This window comes from Dermacentor andersoni, chromosome 8 (assembly GCF_023375885.2).
Source record: "Dermacentor andersoni chromosome 8, qqDerAnde1_hic_scaffold, whole genome shotgun sequence".
Lineage (NCBI taxonomy): Eukaryota > Metazoa > Arthropoda > Arachnida > Ixodida > Ixodidae > Dermacentor > Dermacentor andersoni.
This window is the reverse complement of record NC_092821.1, coordinates 119,029,815-119,039,511: the sequence shown is the minus strand read 5'-3', so window position 1 is coordinate 119,039,511 and position 9,697 is coordinate 119,029,815.

Genomic DNA, 9,697 nt, shown 5'->3' with positions numbered 1-9,697 from the left:
CTCACGGGGGTATGAGCCATTGATGATGACAGTTTTCGACATGCTGTTCTGTATGTTAGGGGCGGGATTAGAAAGCATTTAAGCACTGTTCGCTTTACGTTGCTGAGTGCTTGTAGCCTCTGCCATACGGGGCTGTGAGCCATTTCATTTTTTTTTCATACTTAAGGGAGCATGAATGTTCACGGGGGTTTGAGACGTCGATGATGATAGTTTTTGTTCTCGGAGAACAAAGATGCATAGAACCCGAGCCACAGACAGCTTCGCTGTAAAAGAATGCACATGCTTGCGCCACAACTGTTAGTAATTGCGTATGCCCACCACACGCGATGTGGGACATATATTAGTGGAATGCACATGTCCAACATCATTTGCGAACTAAAGGTATTGTGCAACTTGGCCCAAAATAAATACAAATAAAAAAGCCATCGTTTAGGGGTTATCTTGCGCTACGAGAATATTCATCATCAATCTTCTGTCTATTTATTTCATCTAACATTGGGTTTATCTAACTTTTCTTGTACGCGACCCCTTATAGTAGTAACAAACCTATCATTCCCCGCCGTCCTTCTATATATTTTCTGAAACTTTGCTTTTGTCAATAACGCCGATACCATTACATTAATCAATGCATGGAGCTACCAAGAACACTTAGTAAGTTTTTTTTTTGACAAGGATTGATTTAAGCATTATATTATTTAGAAGGTTGTATTTGCTTGATTGATATAGCCACACCTCCAGAACCCCAGTCCAACAATTTGGGTGAGAGAAAACTGGCTTCGGTTGGGAGGCCATATTCGGGGAAGTTTTCATTGTGGAAACCAATACTTTAGGTCGCCGTTTGTCTTACCGTTTTATCGTGCACCTTGTGGCCAAAAGTAATATTACACTTTGCGTAATAAGCATGATGTCAAACATATATATATGATTTTTTATTTATTGTTGATTTCAAGTGGTTTACATTGTAAAATTGAATAAACGAGCGATTCATTTCTGCACTGTGCGGCACGTCTGTGGTACTGCTATCGCCAGTGGTATCGCTATATTTATGTTGTGTTTTCTTGTTGTTATTATTGCGCACAACTTTATCTGATAAATGCATGCACATGTTACTTTGACAAAGGCTGGTCCACCCGCCGAAGCGTCAATCAAATATACTGCGCTTATTCAACGTACGGCGTAGTCTCTTTCTCTCTCTCTCTCTCTATCTCTATATATATATATATATATATATATATATATATACGACTATTTTTTATAAAAACCTCATAGGCCCTACGAAGAGACACAGGATGAGGGGTGCATGTGATAAAATTTATCACTAAATGCAATCGGCAAAAGATATATATCAGCGCACGCAAAGGTTCAGGGTCAAAACCAAGAAGTTTTGCATACTACAGCAATCAGAAAGTTGTTAAAACAGAGAAATAGAGATGAAGAGATAAGCATTGCATAAGAACAGCATATAGCAGTGAAAGAGTGTGGGCATCGACACTGAATTCATTTCTGTTCCAGCAAACAGAAAGTTCCATCGCCAATATGAAAGGCAACATGTTACCTTTTTCCAACTCTCCTAGAGGCTAAATACATGCGCGCTCCATAGGGGTTTTCAGCGATACGAAAAGTCCAGCAAGGAAACTTGTTCTTACGGACGAAGCTCTTAAATTTGAATCCATCTATAATGAAATGTGGTCGATCGAAAAAAAAAATCACTGTAGTTGATGACCACTGGATCCTTTATGACCCCCAGAAAAAAGATCACTGACCATTTCGGGACCATGGCCCACAGTTTGAGCAACACTGGTCTAACGCTATGTACGCGCAACTTTGGAGGCAGAGAAGGCACGCACGCTGTTTGATTGTAACAATAAAGCATAGAGAGCGTCAATTCCAAGATGACAAATGGATAGCCCGAGTATCACTTGTCATTAGGAGCGTTGCCGCATGGCTGCTTGCCACTGGTTTAGTGGGTTGCCAAAGACCGCGCATATATGAAGAAGAATAGGGGGAGCGCTGAGTTTATTGCCGTGATACAGATGCCAAATCTATAGCCACAACAGGCCAGACATGAGACGCTCCTAATTTAACTTTGGCATAAACGGTTTTCCCCAAGAAAAAAAGAAACGTATGGCCGAACGGAAGGAAGTATTGTAGGAGGCATGCTTCTGTTTTGGAAACATGTTTGTCGCCTTCCCGTTTCCAACGGGAAGGCGACGAGGGCGTTGGAAAATGCACATTATTTTAACCGCGGGTGCCGCGCAAGAAAAAGCGCGAAAGTAAAGAGCGATAACATTTTGGGGTTTCGCGTGCACGAACTGCGATGTAATTATGAGGCAGGCCGTGTGATTGCCATATGGATTTATTTTGTCCGCGTGGGGTCCTCTAACGTGCGCCTAAGCACACCTAAGCACGCGAGCGTTCCTGCATTCCGCCCACTTCAAAATACGACCGTGGTGGGCCAGGAATTGAACCCGTGAATAAGGGTGCAAATATGTTTGAGTGTGTGTTATAGACACACTTGCGCACTTATTCTCTTTTTTAGGGTGTAAATTATTTCACAGCGTGCGGGCGTCGCGTTGTACAAGAGCTCATAGGACCGGGCTCCAGCTGGCCTACCTAACCTAACTGGCTTAGGAGCGTAACGGCCGAGAGCGGCGCTTGCTAACACTCACAACGGTTATAGTTGTAGACGTATAGATATAACTCGGTGGTGTTGACAGGAGTATTATAGTTGTATAGAGATAACTCCACGTTGAGGGGAGTATTATAGTTGTATAGAGATAACTCCATGTTGGCGGGAGTATTATAGTTGTAGACGTAAAGAGATAACTTGATGGTGTTGACGGGAGTATAATAGTTGTATAGAGATAACTCGTTGGTGTTGACGGAAATATTATGGTTGTATAGAGATAACTCGGTGGTGCTGACGGGAGTATTATAGTTGTATAGAGATAACTCGATGGTGTTGACGGGAGTATTATAGTCGTAGACGTATAGAGATAACTCGATGGTGTTGACAGGCATATTATAGTTGGAGACGTATAGAGCTAACTCGATGGTGTTGAAGGGAGTATGTCCACCGCGCTACTTTAACTGGCAGGGCACCACACAATTAAGGCGGAGGTTGTGGGTTCGGCTTCCGCCTGCGGTAGGTTAACGTTTGGTCCACTGTCATAACTCTCTTACCTTGTAATTTCTGAATTCCAAATTAACGTGACAATTATCTTCTGCAGTGCTTTTCCGGGTTTCATTGCGTGTTCTTTTCGAGTCAGTCGGTCACTCACTTTAGTTTAGCACATGCTAGTCCGGTCGGTTGGTCATCCCTGACAAGCAAAAAAGACCATGCTCTTTAAAGATGTTATAAAAATGTGTAACTACAAGCACATGTTTAGCAACTGCAACCGTTATTATGTCTCACAGGCAGTTACTGGGTATCTACGAACGCTATAGCCCCGCAGCTGAAAACGAGTAATGGCTACTACCGAATTTTTCCCCTGGTATATGGTGCTGGGGGTGATTAATTTTGTGCAAAACTTGAATGGACTGGAACTTTCTTCAGGATTTTCTTGCTTTAATACCTATGTGCTATCTCTTCCCGTAAGTGCGTTCAGATATTAGGGGATAGAAATTGACGCCGTCAGTTTTGTTTATTCCAGAAAATACATTGGTGCACACCGGCAGAAGTCTGGGTCCTCAAAACTGTGGCTCTGTATACATTTCAGGGAACTCGGAGATAAGTCGCGTGAAAAGCCGGTTCACTGTGTTTACCAGAATTAGCACTCACCTATAATTTCGCAATTCGCATGTGCAGGATGGTTGAGAAGAGTCCTCTTCCTTGTCATCTTGAAACTAGTACCGAGCTCAGCAATGTAAAGTCCTCTTCCTGGCAATCTTGATGGTCCTAATGAGCTCAGGAATATATGGACTATCTTCAATATGGGCCAGAATTAGAACTCAAGTTCGGTATCGGAATCCCGATCTGCAGGATGGGTGATAGTAGTATCGAGCTCAGCAATGTAAAGTCCTCTTCCTGGCAATCTTGATCGTCCTTATGAGTTCAGGAATATATAGACTATCTTCAATATTGGCCAGAATTAGAACTCAACCTCGGTATCGGAATCCCGATCTGCAGGATGGGATTCCTCTCCCTGACCATCTTGATTGCTGCAACGAGCTTACGAATATAGAGACTACCTTCAATATTGGCCAGAATTAGCACCCTGCCTTTGTTTCTGCACCCCCACCTGCAGGATGGGTGAGAACACTCCTCTTCCTGGCCATCCTGGTAGTAGCCCCGAGCCTGTTCCTCGCCGCACTTTTTCCCGTGACGGTGCCCGACTACTTGACCGCAAGCAGGAGAAACCAACTTTTAGGAGGCATTTTCCCCCACTCCGCGCTCGTCTCCGTTATGATGATCATGTTCCTCGCCCAAGACTACAAGGGTACGTGCTATCATTTTAGCGATTCGTTCACCGCCATATATATTTATAAGAATATCTTACTTGCCTACCTATCGGCAGAAATACTGCTCGAGAGGCTTAATGAAGGTCGGCAAAATAAACAACTTACTTAGCAAACTCGCAAAATGTGTATTTTACTTAGGATTCAATCGGACTCGGACAGTGAGCCCTCACTATGACTGGGACTCGCCGTAAGCAAACTCAACCGGGCTCACTTGGACTCACACTCACCAAAATAGACTCATCCGGACTCATCCGGCCTCTGACTTACCAAAATGTTACTGCTGAGGTTCCTTAGACTCAACGTCAGCAAAAGGAGATTCAATGCTCTCGCTCAGACTTGAACTCGCGAGTCTTTGCAAGTCTGAGTGGGTCGTTTCATTAGTAATTCCCAGGCCTATTCTTTAGAGTATTGGTGTTTTCCTCACACTTGGGGAAACGGTGATGCGGCTCGCACGTTTGAGCTAGATTATCAAGTTGCAATATTATAGAAACATCAGTACTGCCATCACAGGAGTATTCTCGGTAATTAGCGAGAATAGCGTCGTTGCTTGAATCAGTTACAACTGCGCTATGCTTGCTTCCGAGCTGGAATCAAATACGGAATCTGGAATCAAATACGAACGTGCCTGGTAGTTTCTCGCGGCGTTTGCCCACGGGATTGAATCGGCCGCTTCTCATTAGTCTTCCTTATTGTCGGCTATAACCACGACCATAGGGCTATATATATATATATATATATATATATATATATATATATATATATATATATATACTGCATTTACGAGATAGAACGCCGCAGATCGAACGAGTTGGGACCTATTTACAAGGAAGTTTTGTGTGAGTGCACTAATACGCACGCACACACTGTTGCGACGCCTCGAACCTCAACCGACATTACTATTGGGTAGCAAAGCGTTGTCGGCGGGCAGCAGGCGTCCGGTAGACCATGGCGACTAGGCAGGGACGAGACGATTTCTAGTGCGAAACTTGCACTGTTTATTCAATTATTGGTGAAGGCTAAGAAGAAGAGAATGAATGAAGTAAAAAAAAGTACATTGCGGGGCCCCTTAAATAGGCCCACTAAAATTGTAGGCGGGATCTTGCTCACGTCAACGTCACGTCACAGGCACTGCGTCTGGTTGTGGATGGGCGGCTAATCTTATCTCCCAGGTGACTTTTCACGAGCTTGCCTCTGCTGGTGGCACCCCGCGGGTCCTGGGGATCGCAGGCGGCTGATCCCTTCTCTTCTAGGCGTCGTTGGTTCGCGGAGAGGAACCCTCCCCTAGAGTTGGACAGTTCGTGGAAAGGGTTTTTCACGCACACATACAAAGGGGCCTGGGAACACTTCGGGACGTCCGCCAGACCGGCGACTACTCGAGACAATCATAAGAAATTAGGAATCCACCCTTGGTTCCGATGAGGCATGGGGGTTGATCATCCTTCTTGCCCGGACTGTCCCGCGCCAACCGCAACAACACACACAAGCGCGAGCGCAAATAAATTATACCGAGCCTTTTGTTGAGCGGAGTTGCTGGCTACTAGCGAGTGCGACGGACTCCTTGAACGCACCCTGGTTTCAGAGGCGGCGTGCGCACACCTGGGTAGCGCAATTGGAATCCACTATATTAGGAAGGAGAGTTTACTTCCTCATTAATGTGCCGCCGCGCATGCGCAAATGCGAGCCTTCTGGTTCTGCACCACGACAGCGTTTACGATTTAATGACATCCTCCTCGAAACGGGGCAGTGATAAATAGGCCACATAGCCTGCTGTATCTTTTCAGGCATACTGCCGTTGTTTTTTCACGCTAGATTTTGTGTACACCTCCAAAACCTTTTTTCCCTTTTTTTTTCGACCACCACCGGATAGCGAGCGACATCTTGTGGTCATGCAAGGAGCCGAGCGGCGGGTGCATATCTCCCGTACTGCGCTGTGATTGGTTTGCCTATTCGGCAAGAGAGCAGCCGGGCCGCAGCGCCCAGGGTCACAAATCCCGGCGAGGTTTGAAAAACTAAAATAGAAAATTTAGGAATCCTGAACCTCGCATTTTAAATTAGAAATTGGTACGTCTAATCTCTTCGTTCACGAATTATGATGGACCGTATGCACAGGTGTCGATATTACGTAATTTTATTGCAAGGCATTTTGGGCCTCGTTTAAAAAAAGTTAGAAAAAGAAAGAAAACGTGAAGGTCATAGGACAATGCTTTTGTGCATTTTCTAGCGGTTCGTCGTAGTCACAGGATAATTAAATCGCGATTGGTTGTAAAGTCAAATTTCGTTTTTATAATGAAAATGATTTGGATTGCCGGGTCAAAGCATAGACAAATGTTGAGTATTGGCAGGTCAATTACGATAAAAGAAAAAGAAAAACATCTTTTTCTTTATTATTGGCAGAGTGTGGCAGGTCGAACATCTCGCAAAACATTGTAGTACACCACTATATATGTGATCGTATGTAGGAATATAAGCACCTTGAAGTGAAATGGACACTCGTTGAGCACACAGTTGGTTCCATTTCTTCAAATATCAATGTCTGTAGTTATTTTCCTTGCCACCACTAAACAGAACTTGCATATTGAGTCCTGTGCACATATCTGTACAGTGTGACTGAAAGGGTTAAAAACAGCTCATGCACGAAGTTTGTAACTCCGTAACTCTGCATCATAAATTGGTCATAGTTTTGCAGATTGCATATGTTAGAGCATCTGAACTGCAAAAAAATCTGAGAGTACAACTTGCGTGAAATTGTTACAGAGTCTACTATGGTTTTGAAAACCTAATCACAAATCGGCGGCAGGCTTCAGATAGGTGTGCAATGCATCAAATTTGTCCCCTGTAAATATTTGTTTCGAGTGGTGCAGTTTACAGAACCGTGATCTTTTTTGAGGATTAGTTACAGAGCTTTTGACCTGGCGGGAAAGTTATTTACCCGTATGATTTTAGACAATAATTTAAAATAATTGAAGGAGAAAAATAAAAGTTGATAGATATCATGGTTCTGTCTCGAATGCAAAAAAAAAAATATTTCAAATTTGGGCGTAGTAACTATCTATCAGAGCGAGTTCTTCTTCTCCATGTATTTGTACCGGAGCTCTTAAGGTAAAGCTTATAATTCCTCTTAACTCTGTTTTAGAGATGTTTCTTTTTACTGCCAGAACCGTTACGTTGTCTCTTCGGTGAGCACTTGCGCCATGCAAGCAGGGTGCAAGGGTCCTGTAAAGAGTTTCGCAGTACTCGTTTTGTCTGGAAGGTAAGCTTTAGCTCACGCGCTCTTATCTAAATACATCTGAAAGGACAAATTCTTTTTTTGGTGACCAGTCGAGCAGATTTGGTGAGGTTTGTTGCGCCTAAAGGCTAAGATCTAGTAACTGATTGTAGGGAAGTTATGATTTAGACCGTCAATTTTTAAATAAAAACATGGTTGAAGATCGCAAATTTTCAATAAACGAAACTATTAGGTTAAAATCTTAGTAAAAAAAACAAAAATATATCACAATTCTGTAAGCTGCACCTAATAGTACGTCTAGAGCAGACAAAATTGATATGGTATGCATGGCTCTGAAAAAGACAACTATAGGGGAGTAGGAGTTTTGCAAGAGCCTTGCAAACATTGTCACAAGTTCATGTAAAATCTCAGTCATATAATATTTGTCGGCTTTTCGAACTCTAACGGATGCAGTTTGGAGAACTGCAACGTTTGTTTTTGGCGTAGAGCTACAAATATGCAAACGTCGTGCTTCTATTTTTCAAGCTCAACATTTTTTGAAAATCCCTTTTAAAAAGTCCAAGCCTTAAATTGGGCTTCAGCTTCCTGCAGCGGCTATGATTTCACTTTCTCTCTCAAATGCACCAAATTACATTAGAATCGTCCAAATAGTTATCTCAGAAAAGAGTTTCTTCTTTTATGTGGGTTTGTACAGGCGGCTTCGGAGTTCGGCCCGAGCTAACGCTTCTTAAGCGCATATGATAGCAACGAAACGAGCCAATAAATCTGATGCTGTCTGCCATCTTTCTTGCTTCTCAGGTGGTGCAGGCTGGTCTCTGGTCACCAGGCGTATTATGGGTAACAAGGTCACCATACTGGAGATCTGGGTGCTCATGCTTGGTTCCAACGTGGTCATGGCGTTCCTGACGTGGTACCTCCCGCAGATTCTTCCGTGGTGCACGGACAATCCGCGCAGCCCAATATTCTTTCTCACGGTGAGGATGGGTCGGAGCATGTGTTCGACGTCGGATAGACGTCGGATAGACGTCGGATAGACGTTTTAGAGCTGTCCGCAAAAAGGAATTCGCCTCCACTGACTACGAGCTTGCGGACGCGGATTATTCAGCAGGAAAAGACATAGGGCTGTTACAGCGAAGAGCAACTGGTGTTCGACGTCGGATAGACGTCGGATAGACGTTTTAGAGCTGTCCGCGAAAAGGAATTTTCCTCCACTGACTACCAGCTTGTGGACGCGGATTATTCAGCAGGAAAGGCATAGTACAGCGAAGAGAAAATGTTTTCTAGCTAGCTGCTACTGGTGCTAAGTGTCAGCCGCATAGTGATTGTCAGCATGCCGCTTTTGTTTATTTTAATTCTACGATAAAGAGCGCACATGACAGACAACAATGTTTCAAACCGGAGCATAAGCGGAAGCTTGAGACAGAACAGAGAAGCCATGACGACTCAAGCGCTAACTCTCAACAAATGTCTATTCACTTCTTTCAACACTTACTTATCCACTAACTTTCAACAAAATGTGTATTCGAAGCAGTACATGCGTGTATACATGAATGAATGTCAATTCTGGCGCATGTCGCACAGCCATCAACACAAAACTATTTAAGATCTGAACGAAGAAACGCAAGTTCTTTTGAGACATATTTTCAGGAAGTCGATGTGATAGTCAAGAACTAAGGGAAACTGGTAACATAAATATTTGAGGCCCACATGACAGACTGACTGTACACACGATGTGTCAGCACACCACCTGGGTTATCTTGAAACGAACTTGCGTTTCTTCGTGCCGATGTTAAATAGTTTTGTGGTCATGGCATTGTGACATTCACCATCACTGTCATTAGTGCATGTATATCGGCGTGTACCGCTTGAAATAAACATTTGGTGAAAGACAGCGCTTGTGTTGTGTTGCCCCTTCTGTGCCTGTCTCAAGTTTGCGCTACTGCTCTGACGTGACGTACCAAAACGCCCAAGCTCTTGTTAACGTTTCAAACGCGTTGTGGTTGCACAAAT